Raw genomic sequence first — 18,000 nt, forward strand, 5'->3', positions numbered from 1 at the left:
GAAGTTTTTACATTTTTCAGCTGTCTGAAGCTTAAACTAACAGCATTAACATGTGATTCTAAAATTAACCTAACATACAGATACTATTCCTAAATGAAGCTATGGGAAGAACATGATTTTCTGGACAGCAATCTTCGACTCTCACAGCTTCGTTCCTGTTGTTACTGTTTAGGTGCAATGCTACGCATTGGGATATATTCTCTAGAGGGAATCGATCATCTGAGTTTAGTGGACCTGTCGCTGACCCTCCGGAGGACTTCTTGAAATAAAAGTAGGATTACATGAGAACGTTTACTAGTGCAAATTTCGAAATAATGCGCTTAGTCATAAGACTTTAATGCGAATCCTGTTTGATTCACGAAAGATGATTACATAAAGCTTTATTAAATATTTTTTGTTTGAAACAATTACGTCCAGTTTTATGGGTTACTTTTCTTACACCTTTCACAACTTCACTCCAACAAATGTTTCAGGGCAAAGTTTTGGGTACTATATAAGAAACAAATTCCATCAAACTTAACGAAATGTCGTAGAAACTGGTAAAAAACGTTGGTTAGTTGTTCATGTTTAGAGCAAAGCTACACAACTGGCCATCTGTGCTCTAACCATTACGAGGATCGGAACCCTATTTTTAGAGTTTTATGCTTGCAGATTTATCAATAAGTCACTGGAGGGATTGGGCTAAAGACCCCATAGTTTCAACTTGATTGCAGTTTTAAATCGTAATTAATATAACATTTCAGGAAAAGAAAGACCACGGACCAAAAAAACATTCAGAAAAAACTATTGACTTAGTTGTTTCAGACCAAAGCTACGTTGGGCTGTCTACTGTGTCCATCGTGGAAGAGCGAACTCCGAATCTTTGCGATGTATTCCTTAGACCATGTGCTTGCTGTCTTACCGGAACACGGTAAAAACAAAGAGTTAGAAAAGTAAAAAATGCAAAGAGCAAAGTTTTTCTTTATTTATTTTAATTAAAGTTTTATACCACTACCAGTTATCTTAAGAATACATTTTTACTTCAAGTAGGTTTCTCGTCATCATGAATAAAGATGGGTAATGGTAAAATATACTGTAGTAAATACAGCAAACTATATTATGTAATAAACTATATCTTATATTATGAAGTATATTATGTAATAAACTATATCTTATATTATGAAGTATATTATGTAATAAACTATATCTTATATTATGAAGTATATTATGTAATAAACTATATCTTATATTATGAAGTATATTGTGTAATAAACTATATCTTATATTATGAAGTATATTGTGTAATAAACTATATCTTATATTATGAAGTATATTATGTAATAAACTATATCTTATATTATGAAGTATATTATGTAATAAACTATATCTTATATTATGAAGTATATTGTGTAATAAACTATATCTTATATTATGAAGTATATTATGTAATAAACTAAATGTTATATTATGAAGTATATTATGTAATAAACTATATCTTATATTATGAAGTATATTGTGTAATAAACTATATCTTATATTATGAAGTATATTATGTAATAAACTATATCTTATATTATGAAGTATATTATGTAATAAACTATATCTTATATTATGAAGTATATTATGTAATAAACTAAATATTATATTATGAAGTATATTATGTAATAAACTACATATTAGATGATGAAGTATATTGTGTAATAAACTAAATATTAGATGATGAAGTATATTGTGTAATAAACTACATATTAGATGATGAAGTATATTGTGTAATAAACTATATCTTATATTATGAAGTATATTGTGTAATAAACTAAATATTATATTATGAAGTATATTATGTAATAAACTACATATTAGATGATGAAGTATATTGTGTAATAAACTAAATATTAGATGATGAAGTATATTGTGTAATAAACTACATATTAGATGATGAAGTATATTGTGTAATAAACTAAATATTATATAATGAAGTATATTGTGTAATAAACTAAATATTAGATGATGAAGTATATTGTGTAATAAACTAAATATTATATAATGAAGTATATTGTGTAATAAACTAAATATTAGATGATGAAGTATATTGTGTAATAAACTAAATATTAGATGATGAAGTATATTGTGTAATAAACTAAATATTATATAATGAAGTATATTGTGTAATAAACTAAATATTAGATGATGAAGTATATTGTGTAATAAACTAAATATTATATAATGAAGTATATTGTGTAATAAACTACATATTATATAATGAAGTATATTGTGTAATAAATTAAATATTATATGATGAAGTATTAATCCGTGATGATGATAAAACCCACTTGTGGAGAAAAATGTATGTGTAAAAACGGCTGGTATGGATTGAGAAAATTTTATGTAAAGGAGTGAACAACATTTGGCAAAAACTAGTAACAAAATATGACATTCCAGTTAATACCAAATTTATTCAAAAACCATGCACAAAACTAAGGTCTATACTAATGTAAAAACTACACTGACAAACACCACACCAACATTATTTATAAAATACAATGTGATAACTACCACGACTTCTATGTTGGAGAAATAAGTAGAAAAATGGAAACCAGATTCAGATAACACAAAAAGTCACCTTCACGCGTTTTCGAACACTGCAAGTCAAATAACCGCAACATAACCATAGAAAACACCGAAATACTAAATAAAGAAACAAACGTAAACAAAAGCATAATTAAAGAAGCCTTACTTATACAACAACTTAAACCCAAAACAAACCAATATAAAGGAACACCTTTACACCTATATTAATAAATATAATCAAACATCTAACCACGCCCTCTACATTCCTACACTCAGTTACACAACCCCCACAAACATGTGGTCAGCTGCAGGTCAGTTACCTCTTTCTTTCTTTGTAAACCTGATCATGACCGAAGAAAGTCGAAACGTTGTTCGCTCCTCTACATAAATTTTTCTCAATCGAAACCAGCTATTTTTACATATATATTTCTCTACAAGTGGGTTTTCTTGTCATCACTGATTATTATTTCAACACGGCGATTGTACGAGAAGTGTCAGTCTTTGTGTTTTCTTTATGTATTTATCTATGTAACCATTATGTCTGAACTAACGTTTGTTTGTTTGTTTTTTGAATTTCGCACAAAGCTACTCGAGGGCTATCTGTGCTAGCCGTCCCTAATTTAGCAGTGTAAGACTAGAGGGAAGGCAGCTAGTCATCACCACCCACCGCCGACTTTTGGGATACTCTTTTACTAACGAATAGTGGAATTCACCGTCACATTATAACGCCCCCACGGCTGGGAGGGCGAGCATGTTTGGCGCGACGGGGATGCAAACCCGCGACCTCAGATTACGAGTCGCACGCCTTAACACGCTTGGCCATGCCGGGCCGTCTGAACCAACGTACCTTACACTATTATTAACAGTACACGCTCAGACGATCGTAAACTAAGAAACATAAACCAAAGAATTATCAATAGAAGAAATGACATCTATTTCATTCAACAATGTAGAAAGGAACAACTAACCCTAACTTTGAAAAGGTAAAACTATCAAAAAATCTTAATCAATGCAAAAACATTATCCAAAATGTACAGAAAAAACTACTTAAAGCCATGTTGAACACAAAATACAAAGAACTACATGACTTACAAAAACAAAAAATGAACCTAGACCATCAACTGGCGTGTTACATTAAACCAGAGATTTACGGACTCACACATCAAAACATAAACCAAATCAACACTAGGAACGACAGAGACAAAATGATCTGTCACAACAAAAAACTAGAAAAACTAAGATGCAAACAACAGAAAAGACACCAACATGACAAGCCATTGACTAACCTCATAATTAACAGATCCGACCGAGAATTAAACACAGATACGTCTACTTAACAAAGGACTCAACTTCGCAATAACATCTAGGTACATTCCAACCTTAGAAATTAAAACATGTTTAGAAGACCTAGCCAGAAGACTTGTGATACTTTCTACAGAAAACAAAAACAAGAAAACAACCAACAGAAAGAAGACAACTTCAACAATTTTATTGACATCCAACAGCCAAACTTCCCAGAAAAATTAAAAATTTATATTTCCCAGAAAACCTAAAAACAACATCTTAAACGATTTTTTCAAAAGATTTTCTCACAAAACCATCAACATAATTTCATAAAACAGAAAACTAAAAAACAATCTTACAAAAAGAGATATTAATTCCATTAAAAACGTAAAACAAGACAAAAACAAAAATTCTGAAAGCAGATAAAGGAAACGCTGTAGTCATAATGAATACGAATGAATACATTCAAAAATGAAGAACATCCTATCAGACACTAACAAATTTAAACCAATACACACAAATCTAACAAAGACACACGAAACACAACTAAACAAAACACTACTAAAAATGAAAAAAACCAACACAGTTTCACAAACACTTTATTCCTACCTACGTAAAACCGACTCACCCAAACCACATATATACGGCATCCCCAAACCTCATAAACCAGATTGTCCATCATGACCAATAATGTCCACATATGAATCGTTTAATTACAATCTTGGTAAATACATAGCATGGGCATTCTCCAAATATGTAACATCAGCCAGCTCATTCATCAAAGACTCTTTTAATCTCAAGTCTAATCTTAATTAACTTAATCATAAAGCCTTATTGGCCAGTTTCGATGTTATATCCCTCTTTACAGACGTTCCAACCGCTGAAGCCTGCAAGATAGCCTTAGAACTCTATATCCGAGACCCTAACCCACCAATAGACATTCCCAGCAACCAATTAGCAACCCTCATAGCATTCACCACGAAGAAAACAAACTTCGTGTTTAGCAACCACAACTATATACAAACAAATGGCCTAAGCATGGGCAGCCCAGTATCACCAGTTCTAGCCAATATTTTTATGACACAAGTTGAAACACAAGCAATTAGCACAGCATTACATCCACCACTAAACTGATACAAATATGTAAACAACACGATTGCGGGATTCACATCTACAGAACACACACTTAATTTTTTCAATCACATTAACGCTATATATCCCAACATCAACTTCACATGTGAACAGGAAGAAAGCAATCAAATATCATTTCTTAACCTCAAAATTACAAAAACCGACACACAATTCAAAACAGAAATCCACCGAGAAATCATCCATACTGGACTATACATTCCTTGGGATTCAGCACATGAAACAAAAAAAAAAACTCAACATACTAAGAAACCAAATAAACACAGCCATAAAACTATGCTCACCAGATAAAATTAACGATGAATTATACAAAATAAAACAATACTTCATCAACATTAATAAGTTTCCTCCACAAACCGTAGAAAACATTATACGCACACACCTAGACAGAAAGCAAAATCAACCAACAAAAGTAAATATATCTCACGAATCAAAAATCACGAAACCATATACTGATGCTTATCATATATTCCCGACATCAGCAAAAAAAAACCAACATTTGGCAAAAACTAGTAACAAAATATGACACTCTAGTTAATATTAAATTTATTCAAAAACCAGGCACAAAACTAAGGTCTATACTAATATAAAAACTCCACTGACAAACACCACACCAACATTATTTATAAAATACAATGTGATAACTGCCACGACTTCTATATTGGAGAAACAAGTAGAAAAATGGAAATCAGATTCAGAGAACACAAAAAGTCACCTTCACACGTTTTCGAACACTGCAAGTCAAATAAACACAACATAACCATAAGAAACACCCAAATATTAAATAAAGAAACAAACATAAACAAACGCAAAATGAAAGAAGTCTTACTTATACAACAACTCAAGCCCAAAATAAACCAATACAAAGGAACGCATTTATACCTGTATTAATAAATATAATCAAACGTCAAAGCACGTCCTCTACATTCCTACACTCAATTACACAACCCCCTTCAAACATGTGGTCAGCTATCGGTCAGTTACCTCTTTCTTTTTTTGTGAACCTGACAATGACCGAAAAAGGTCGAAACGTTGTTCGCTCCTCTACATAAAATTTTCTCAACCCATACCAGCCGTTTTTACACATATATATATAATGAAGTATATTATGTAATGAGCTGTAATTTTAATTAATCAAAGGTTTGCACCAAGAAATTCAACATTAAATACCTACTCTTTGTTGACCACGTCTCCATCTTTCCAAATGACGTCAGTACCGTCATTACACTCTGATAGCAATCTTCACTGACGTTTATTGTCTTTAAAAAGTCATCTATAATCGGTTTTAAAGTCAGAGTTACATCTGAGACTTTTCTTTTATAAATCTCTCTCATATTTTCCCACGCTTCAAGAACTTCATAATCAGGTAATATCCATGGTGCAGAAGCATCTGGAATTTTCTCAGCAGCAGTTGCTGGCCACTCATTATTAAGTTCTGTGTCATTCAGTTGTTTAATAATATCACTACAAGTAATGATGCCTACAAACACACCACCGAGCCAAAACCAGAACATCGTCGTTTGAAATATAAAAAAGTTTGTTGTTACTCTCACTGTCATAACACTAAGGTAAACATGTAAAAGAACAAGCTTCTTGGTGTTTTAAAGAAAATTTTGTGTGCGTGTGGTTGGTGGATAAAACCACGCATGCGTTTAGCACTATCCAATCACCTTGACCCAGATTGTCGTGGTGCACAGACTGCTGTTGATGGAATTAGCTTTTCATTGAAAGTGCAAGTTAAATTACGAAAGAATTTCTACTTAAAGTGCAGTTGATTTTTTCTTTTTTTTTTATTAGTAGTTATCAAGCAAAATGAAATGGCAAAAACACCCCTTGCTCTGGAGCTTTCTTCTGATTTTTTATTACCGTCTCCATAAGCTAATATCACTAAGATTAAAAACAATAACCGAATGATAAGTGTGCCATGAAAAATATGATACTTTGATTTACACACACATTTGAAGGCTATTGGTTGAGAGTCTTTTAGATATATTTAAATGGTGTGATAAGAACTGACGTTGCACGACGCCACAGTTATCAGCAGCTTGTCAGGGTAATTGTTACTCAATGTGGGTTTGTGTGTGTGTGTATTAACTTCACATAACACTTTAGGTCAAGGCAGATAGTTTTTCTAGCTTCGAAATCTTGCACAAACCTAATAAAGAGGTATTTGCACTGAGATGTCCCTAAATGTGTCCTGTTTGTTTGTTTTGAACTTCGCGCAAAGTTACTCAAGACTTATCTGCACTAGCCGTACCTAATTTATCAGTCTAAGACTAGAGGGAAGGCAGCTAGTCATCACCATCCACCACTAACTCTTAGGCTACTCTTTTACCAACGAATAGTGGGATTGCCCGTCACATTATCACATTATGACACCTCCAAGGCTGAAAGAGCGAGCATGTTTATAGGAAAGAGATTTGAACCCGAAACCTTCAGACTGAGCGTTATGCACCTTAGTCACTTGGTTTACAATGTTTTGAGTTCACAGTTTAAAATGTTATTAAACTTGACATGCCTTTCATTTTAAAGCATTAATATTGTTAAATACGTAAAACAGAAGGCATTATTGCCATTCATTGTAAAATATTAATATTGTTGAAGACGTAAAACAGAAGGCATTATTGCCATTCATTGTAAAGTATTAATATTGTTGAAGACTTAAAACTTGTTGTGGCTATTATATATAAGCGGGTATTGTTGTTGTTATTGCAGTTACAAAACAATTCAATGGAACGTTTCGTCGCCAATGGATTCGGCAAAAATAGCGTGATATAATACCATTATTATAATACACGCTTCCACTGTTTCAAGTTCCATAAGGATCTAGATATAGAATGCAGTGTTGAAAATATAATAGACCTGGTTACGAATATAAAATGACAAATAACTTATTGATTTTGCATTCGCCAAATTCAGGTTTTCCGCTTCTCTTGATGCGATACTCCATTTTTTTTAATATAAATACATAAATATTCCACAAAAGCTGTGTTGATTTTCAGAGCCATTTACCTCTATCATGCGATCAGTCCCCGTCACACCAAAACATGCTTACTCTTTAAGCAGTGGGGGCGTTATATTGTAACGGTGAATTCCATTACTCGTTGGAAAAACGTAGTCCAAGAGTTGGCTGTGGGTGGTGATGATTAACAGCTTTCCCTCTCGTCTTACACTGGTAAATTAGGGACGGCTAGCGCAGATAGCCCTCGTATAGCTTTGCGTGAAGTTCAAATCAAATGAATTGATCGAAGTATGCCAGCGAAAGGGATACGTGCCCTTGTTCTACACTCTACAGAATTGCACTGGGTTATTAGGTAACCTCATTGTACGCACATAAGCCATTTTGTCCGTTATAAAAAAATCATTATAACTGTTTATATTTCGTAGAAGAAATATGACTTAAGCATACTAGTTCCTCGTTCTAGTTTTGTTTTTAGAGAAAACCCATATAGGCCCAGTAAAGACATATATGTAATTAAAGTTACCACCAGCCTTATTACACTATTCTTTCATAAAACCCATATAGATAATATTGACGTGTGATTTTAGTCATAGCTATAAGTCATGGCTATAAGTCATGGCTATTAATACCGTTAACCAGAACATTATTTCTCGTCATACCTTGCCATTCTGTCGTTTCTATTAATTCAAAAAAGTTAAACGTTAGACAAGTATATATTTTTCGAAGGAGCGAAGTATAATAATCAGATAAGAAGGTTTAACACTTTTAACATGGAGTGCAATAATTACATAAGAAGGTTTAACACTTTTAACACGGAGTACAATAATTACATAAGAAGGTTTAACACTTTTAACATGGAGTGCAATAATTACATAAGAAGGTTTAACACTTTTAACACGGAGTACAATAATTACATAAGAAAGTTTAACACTTTTAACACGGAGTACATTAATTACATAAGAAGGTTTAACACTTTTAACACGGAGTACAATAATTACATAAGAAGGTTTAACACTTTTAACACGGAGTACAATAATTACATAAGAAGGTTTAACACTTTTAACACGGAGTACAATAATTACATAAGAAAGTTTAACACTTTTAACACGGAGTACAATAATTACACGGGAAGTTTTAACGAATTTCATAATAACCCATTAAAGCTGTGAGAACACGTGGATCTCACGTTGTAAAGGAAACTTGTACGTATATCCATGATCCTGCCAAGTTCGCTGTTGATTATTGGTTTGTTATTAGTCACAAAGTTTCACAACGAGTTGTCTAGGTCATGCTCAACGCGAACATCAAAAGCGATTTTTAACGTTATAAGCCCTCAGAATTACCACTGAGTTGCTGGGGAAGGATCTTCATTGTTAAACTGATGTGAGGTGGATCGAATAACTTAATATTAAAGTCACAGATTTAACCTCGTTCATTAACGTACAACAGACTTAACCTCATTCATTAACGTACAACTAACAGAGGAAAGTTTAATTTGAATATATTTACAGTTTCTCAATAAATTATTTTGTTTCTTTGTTGCGAATCAAACAAAAAATGTGCAAAGGGTTACCTAAGACGTGCCCACCGTAGGGGATCAGAGCTAGACTATTTCCTACATAAGCTCTCCCTTTTGAATTTAAGCATCAGATATTAGGAAGATAGACAACTACAATGAATTCTTCATATTCATACCAGGAATATAGGTAACCTGTATTACGTTTCGTTCCTTGAGTAGTGGGTGTTATGGTTCCTAATAAGTCCTGAAACGTTCAAAATCACATGTTTCCAGAGGCATGCATTCAACTTGTAGAGGCTTGTCTTTTTTGAAAATAAGAAATCTCAAATATTCTAAAGCAACGTTTAATTTCAAATCATGGTTAACCAGAAAATGTATTCCTTTTATATAACCTGGTCACGTCTAAACGGATTCGATTTTCAACGCCATAAACTTAAAAATATGCCTTTTTTTACGCAGTCAGAAAAAAAAAACATGTTGGGAATAAGTACAATCCAGTTAAATATTAATAAGTTGAAAGAGATTTCCTGACTTGTTCACGTGCGACGTGTGTATTTATAATAACAAAGATCTTGTCTGAGTGATTTGTTTAACTAGCCTATTGCTACGTTACAGAGCTCGTGCATTTTTTACTGTGTTTCCGTACCATTAAGATACTTATCTCTCAACTCAAAAAACACATCTGAAGATTATATATATATATACAGAATAAAATTCATTACTATGTTATCTGCCTTGACAAAAAAACAAACGCCTGCAGAACAATGTTTCTAAATTTGTAGGCTGACTCAGCATGAACTATGTCGTGTTGGTCTGATCTACCTTACACGGATGTTTAAATTTTAAGTCATAACAGATTAAAACAGTTTGTTCTAATCTACCTTGACCCGACACCGGAACAACTAAAAATAATTTTGTTTTAATCTTGTTGAGGAGGTTTACATAATATTTGTGAAAAGATGCTACGACAATATTAATCACACATCTAGACAAACTTCTTATCAGTGGACGTCACTCCCAAAATTAAGTTTAAGCAGACTAAAAAGGGAGAAAAATTCCACTAGAATTTAACCAACGGATATGAAAGCGGTTGTTGATTTCTGTAGACGGAAGCATGTGACTCTCTATAAACTCGAAAACTTTAATTATTGACTTAATAATGGTACCAGTAAATATTTCCAAGTTCATGGCAATGATTTTTCGGGGAGGGTCGAAGGGGTCTCTTTCGTTACCATATCTCGAACTTAGAAGAAATAAAAAGGTGTTCTAGATTGTAAACGCTGAGGTGTGATTCGAAAGCATGTTACTGTCTGAACGTCTTACTGAGCGAGATTTCTCCTTCACACGGCATACATTTAAGACCTATATTTAACATATTGTGCCATTTGGCTCTACCTAGCTTAATAACCATGTTGTATGAATATTTATCTTTATATAACCTTGATACACAGACGAAAGAAAAACTTCCGTGTGTATCACACAGATTTGTAGGCTTAAGTAAGTAAACACAAAATGTTTAAAGAATCAATTTGTTAAACATTGAGAATAAGGGTTAGCATTTGAATGAGGGTAATTGCATTGCGATCCAGCATGGTCTGGTCGTTAGGGGGCGCTCGACTCGTAATCTAGGGATCACGTGTTCGAATCCCCGTCACCTCAATTATGCTCACCCTTTCAGCCGTGAGGGCATTATAATGTGACGGTCAATTCTACTATTCGTTGGTAAAAGGGTAGCCCAAAAGTTGGCGGTGGGTGGTAATGACTAGCTGCTTTCCCTCTAGTCTTAGGGACAGCTAGCGTAGATAGCCCTCGTGTAGCTTTGTGCGAAATTCAGAAACAAATAAACAGTTACATTACATTCCAGTCTTTTGAGATTGAAGACGTCAGACCTCATATAGTATGTACTGATAAGCATTCATTCAGTTAACTGAAGACAACAACGGTCTGTTTAAAGTCCTGACTTAAAAATAATTTAAGTTAAGCAAGTAGTACGAAGATGGAGATAGAATATAAATCTGTTGGAAATTAAACCCAAAGCTACACAATGGGCTATCTGTCCTCAGGCCAACACGGATATCGAAACCCGATTTCTAGAGGTGTGAGCCCGCAGACATACCACTATGCCATTGAGAGGCATATATAAATTTGTATACATCAGTACATAATGTATGCCACGTGGTTACTCCAATTAAGTTACCCAGTAATGTTTTAGACAGACATTCTTTAATCGCCCCAATAACCGACGTTGTGCTCACGTACTTATTATAAATACCGTTGGTTCATATCATTAAAACATAGGCATGTTTTTTAATTACAGAAAAACAATAATTGTATCAGTATTTTCAGTATATTCTAAGGGCATCGATAGGATTAAGATATTAAGTACTGGTCTTGTCAGCTGTCATTCTCTTACCCTTAAACAGTGCAATGTCCCTTTCCTAACATAGAATAAAAAAAGAACTCCAAGGGTGAACGACTTTGATATGTTTTACCACAGGACTCTCGAGTCATTATCATTCCATCATTTTCATTCACCTTTCTCTCGTTTTTTTCCCAACATTTTAGCAAAATAAAAAACACTAGCGGTGTTGAAACCGGTTTCATAAAGACCGGTATCTTTCTAAACGAAGTATAAATAAATAAAACGACAACTTTCAGTTCAACATTAATTTTCGAAATAAAATATGAATAAAACTTTTAACTATCAGTAAAAAATGATGTAAGATCGTGATAGGTAATGCGTGTGTGTGTGTTTTTATAGTAAAGCCCCATCGGATTATCTGCTATGTTCAGAACCCCTAATTTTAGCTTTGTAAATCCGTAGACTTCGCGATATTTCAGCGAGGGTCGTCAGAAATAATGATACAAGATATTAACATGAATGTTGGAACACCTTGTTTAGATGTTATAGCTACATTTGTACAAGACCATTGATACAGATTCTTTAGATGTTATAGCTAGATTTGTACAAGACCATTGATACAGATTCTTTAGATGTTATAGCTAGATTTGTACAAGACCATTGATACAGATTCTTTAGATGTTATAGCTAGATTTGTACAAGACCATTGATACAGCTTCTTTAGATGTTATAGCTACATTTGTACAAGACCATTGATACAGCTTCTTTAGATGTTATAGCTACATTTGTACAAGACAATCATACAGATTCTTTAGATGTTATAGCTACATTTATACAAGACAACTCATACAGATTCTTTAGATGTTATAGCTACATTTGTACAAGACCATTGATACAGCTTCTTGAGATGTTATAGCTAGGTTTGTACAAGACCATTGATACAGCTTCTTTAGATGTTATAGCTACATTTGTACAAGACAACTCATACAGATTCTTTAGATGTTATAGCTACATTTGTACAAGACCATTGATACAGATTCTTTAGATGTTATAGCTAGATTTGTACAAGACCATTGATACAGCTTCTTGAGATGTTATAGCTAGATTTGTACAAGACCATTGATACAGCTTCTTGAGATGTTATAGCTACATTTGTACAAGACCATTGATACAGCTTCTTTAGATGTTATAGCTAGATTTGTACAAGACCATTAATACAGATTCTTTAGATGTTATAGCTACATTTGTACAAGACCATTGATACAGCTTCTTTAGATGTTATAGCTAGATTTGTACAAGACCATTGATACAGCTTTTTGAGATGTTATAGCTACATTTATACAAGACAACTCATACAGATTCTTTAGATGTTATAGCTAGATTTGTACAAGACCATTAATACAGATTCTTTAGATGTTATAGCTAGATTTGTACAAGACCATTGATACAGATTCTTTAGATGTTATAGCTAGATTTGTACAAGACCATTGATACAGATTCTTTAGATGTTATAGCTACATTTGTACAAGACCATTGATACAGATTCTTTAGATGTTATAGCTAGATTTGTACAAGACCATTGATACAGCTTCTTGAGATGTTATAGCTAGATTTGTACAAAACCATTGATACAGCTTCTTGAGATGTTATAGCTACATTTGTACAAGACCATTGATACAGATTCTTTAGATGTTATAGCTACATTTGTACAAGACCATTGATACAGATTCTTTAGATGTTATAGCTAGATTTGTACAAGACCATTAATACAGATTCTTTAGATGTTATAGCTAGATTTGTACAAGACCATTGATACAGATTCTTTAGATGTTATAGCTACATTTGTACAAGACCATTGATACAGATTCTTTAGATGTTTTAGCTACATTTATACAAGACAACTCATACAGATTCTTTAGATGTTATAGCTAGATTTGTACAAGACCATTAATACAGATTCTTTAGATGTTATAGCTAGATTTGTACAAGACCATTGATACAGATTCTTTAGATGTTATAGCTACATTTGTACAAGACCATTGATACAGATTCTTTAGATGTTATAGCTACATTTGTACAAGACCATTGATAGAGATTCTTTAGATGTTATAGCTACATTTATACAAGATCATTGATACAGCTTCTTTAGATGTTATAGCTACATTTGTACAAGACCATTGATACAGCTTCTTTAGATGTTATAGCTACATTTATACGAGACCATTGATACAGATTCTTTAGATGTTATAGCTACATTTATACTAGATCATTGATACAGCTTCTTTAGATGTTATAGCTACATTTGTACAAGACCATTGATACAGCTTCTTTAGATGTTATAGCTACATTTGTACAAGACCATTGATACAGCTTCTTTAGATGTTATAGCTACATTTATACAAGACCATTGATACAGATTCTTTAGATGTTATAGCTACATTTGTACAAGACCATTGATACAGCTTCTTTAGATGTTATAGCTAGATTTGTACAAGACCATTGATACAGCTTCTTTAGATGTTATAGCTAGATTTGTACAAGACCATTGATACAGATTCTTTAGACGTTATAGCTACATTTATACAAGACCATTGATACAGCTTCTTGAGATGTTATAGCTACATTTATACAAGACCATTGATACAGCTTCTTTAGATGTTATAGCTACATTTGTACAAGACCATTGATACAGCTTCTTTAGATGTTATAGCTACATTTATACAAGACCATTGATACAGATTCTTTAGACGTTATAGCTACATTTATACAAGACCATTGATACAGCTTTTTGAGATGTTATAGCTACATTTATACAAGACCATTGATACAGCTTCTTGAGATGTTATAGCCACATTTGTACAAGACCATTGATACAGCTTCTTTAGATGTTATAGCTAGATTTGTACAAGACCATTGATACAGCTTCTTGAGATGTTATAGCTAGATTTGTACAAGACCATTGATACAGCTTCTTTAGATGTTATAGCTACATTTGTACAAGACCATTGATACAGCTTCTTTAGATGTTATAGCTAGATTTGTACAAGACCATTGATACAGATTCTTTAGATGTTATAGCTAGATTTGTACAAGACCATTGATACAGCTTCTTTAGATGTTATAGCCACATTTGTACAAGACCATTGATACAGATTCTTTAGACGTTATAGCTACATTTATACAAGACCATTGATACAGCTTCTTGAGATGTTATAGCTACATTTATACAAGACCATTGATACAGCTTCTTGAGATGTTATAGCCACATTTGTACAAGACCATTGATACAGCTTCTTTAGATGTTATAGCCACATTTGTACAAGACCATTGATACAGATTCTTTAGATGTTATAGCTAGATTTGTACAAGACCATTGATACAGCTTCTTGAGATGTTATAGCTAGATTTGTACAAGACCATTGATACAGATTCTTTAGACGTTATAGCTACATTTATACAAGACCATTGATACAGCTTCTTGAGATGTTATAGCTACATTTATACAAGACCATTGATACAGCTTCTTTAGATGTTATAGCTACATTTGTACAAGACCATTGATACAGCTTCTTTAGATGTTATAGCTACATTTATACAAGACCATTGATACAGATTCTTTAGACGTTATAGCTACATTTATACAAGACCATTGATACAGCTTCTTGAGATGTTATAGCTACATTTATACAAGACCATTGATACAGCTTCTTGAGATGTTATAGCCACATTTGTACAAGACCATTGATACAGCTTCTTTAGATGTTATAGCTAGATTTGTACAAGACCATTGATACAGCTTCTTTAGATGTTATAGCCACATTTGTACAAGACCATTGATACAGCTTCTTGAGATGTTATAGCTACATTTATACAAGACCATTGATACAGCTTCTTGAGATGTTATAGCCACATTTGTACAAGACCATTGATACAGCTTCTTTAGATGTTATAGCTAGATTTGTACAAGACCATTGATACAGCTTCTTTAGATGTTATAGCCACATTTGTACAAGACCATTGATACAGATTCTTTAGACGTTATAGCTACATTTATACAAGACCATTGATACAGCTTCTTGAGATGTTATAGCTACATTTATACAAGACCATTGATACAGCTTCTTGAGATGTTATAGCCACATTTGTACAAGACCATTGATACAGCTTCTTTAGATGTTATAGCCACATTTGTACAAGACCATTGATACAGATTCTTTAGATGTTATAGCTAGATTTGTACAAGACCATTGATACAGCTTCTTGAGATGTTATAGCTAGATTTGTACAAGACCATTGATACAGCTTCTTGAGATGTTATAGCTAGATTTGTACAAGACCATTAATACAGCTTCTTGAGATGTTATAGCTAGATTTGTACAAGACCATTGATACAGCTTCTTGAGATGTTATAGCTAGATTTGTACAAGACCATTGATACAGCTTCTTTAGATGTTATAGCTACATTTGTACAAGACCATTGATACAGCTTCTTTAGATGTTATAGCTAGATTTGTACAAGACCATTGATACAGCTTCTTGAGATGTTATAGCTAGATTTGTACAAGACCATTGATACAGCTTCTTGAGATGTTATAGCTAGATTTGTACAAGACCATCGATACAGCTTCTTGAGATGTTATAGCCACATTTGTACAAGACCATTGATACAGATTCTTTAGACGTTATAGCTACATTTATACAAGACCATTGATACAGCTTCTTGAGATGTTATAGCTAGATTTGTACAAGACCATCGATACAGCTTCTTGAGATGTTATAGCTAGATTTGTACAAGACCATTGATACAGCTTCTTGAGATGTTATAGCTAGATTTGTACAAGACCATCGATACAGCTTCTTGAGATGTTATAGCTAGATTTGTACAAGACCATCGATACAGATTCTTTAGTTGTTATAGCTACATTTGTACTAGACTATTGATACAGCTTCTTTAGATACCATTGTTACATATTAACAAGAGCGTTGGTACAGCTTCTTCGGAAGGTATTGTTACATCTTCACAAAAACGTTGATATAGCTTGTTTAGATAGTATTGTTACATCTTGACAAGGATGTTGGTTTTGTTTGTTTGTTTGTTTTTGAATTTCGCACAAAGCTACTCGAGGGCTATCTGTGCTAGCCGTCCCTAATTTTGCAGTGTAAGACTAGAGGGAAGGCAGCTAGTCATCACCACCCACCGCCAACTCTAGGGCTACTCTTTTACCAACGAATAGAGGGATTGACCGCCACATTATAACGCCCACACGGCTGAAAGGGCGAGCATGTTTGGCGCGACGGGGATGCGAACCCGCGACCCTCGGATTACGAGTCGCACGCCTTAACGCGCTTGGCCATGCCAGGCCTAAGGATGTTGGTACAACTTTTTCAGATGTCATTGTTACACCTTGACAAGAATGTTGGTACAACTTATTTAAATTATTTAGTATCCCACGATGATATTTTGCTATGTTTTAATAATAATTTGCCTGTTATATTTTTAAAAGTAGTTTACATACGTGTAAATGTAATGTATTAATTCAATAGCCTTTTAAACTTTATCATACGATTTTTAAGTATTCGGAAACTTGAAATACAAAATACATATAAATGTGACTTTAACTGATACACCCAATTCAGGTGACATGGTTAAAATACAGAGTATTTATTCTCGAAGTTTAAAGCGCGAATTGTGTAGTTTTGCGCCAACGAAATATTTTCTGAATAAAATATACAATATGGAAAGCGAAAGAAAACCATTCTCTTGTCCTTGAACAGTGCATTATTTTTTTTCCAAACTGATCTCCTAGGGTAAATGACTGATATGTTTTATCATAGGACTATCTAGCTATTCACATTCGATAAACCCCTTCGCTTCTCTCTTGTTTTTCCTAAACCTTCAAGCGAATCAAGAAATGTTGAAACCGGTTTAAACAAGACCGGTGTGTTTCGTAAGGAAATATAAATAAAGAAGTTTTAATTTCAACACATTTCTTCTCGCCATGAATTGTTACATCTTGATAAAAATGTTAGTACAGTTTGTTTAAATGTTATTGTTGCATCTTGACAAGAATGTTGGTGCAGCTTATGTAGATGTTATTGTTACATCTTCACAAAAATGTTGAAATACCTTGTTTAGATGGTTTTGTTACATCTTGACAACAATGTTGATACAGCTTA

General features: G+C 33.2%; 1 pseudogene across 1 annotated transcript in view; it reads right to left on the reverse strand.

Annotated features, from left to right (window-relative positions):
• Window positions 1–6,554, reverse strand: part of LOC143247612 (O-acyltransferase like protein-like) — a 52,562-nt pseudogene extending 46,008 nt beyond the window's left edge. The window contains exon 1 of the transcript XR_013026619.1: window positions 6,155–6,554. The product of XR_013026619.1 is annotated as an O-acyltransferase like protein-like (transcript). The remainder of the gene's footprint in view (window positions 1–6,154) is intronic.
• Between the last annotated feature and the right edge of the window lie 11,446 nt (window positions 6,555–18,000).

This window comes from Tachypleus tridentatus, chromosome 3 (assembly GCF_004210375.1).
Source record: "Tachypleus tridentatus isolate NWPU-2018 chromosome 3, ASM421037v1, whole genome shotgun sequence".
Classification (NCBI taxonomy): Eukaryota; Metazoa; Arthropoda; class Merostomata; order Xiphosura; family Limulidae; genus Tachypleus; species Tachypleus tridentatus.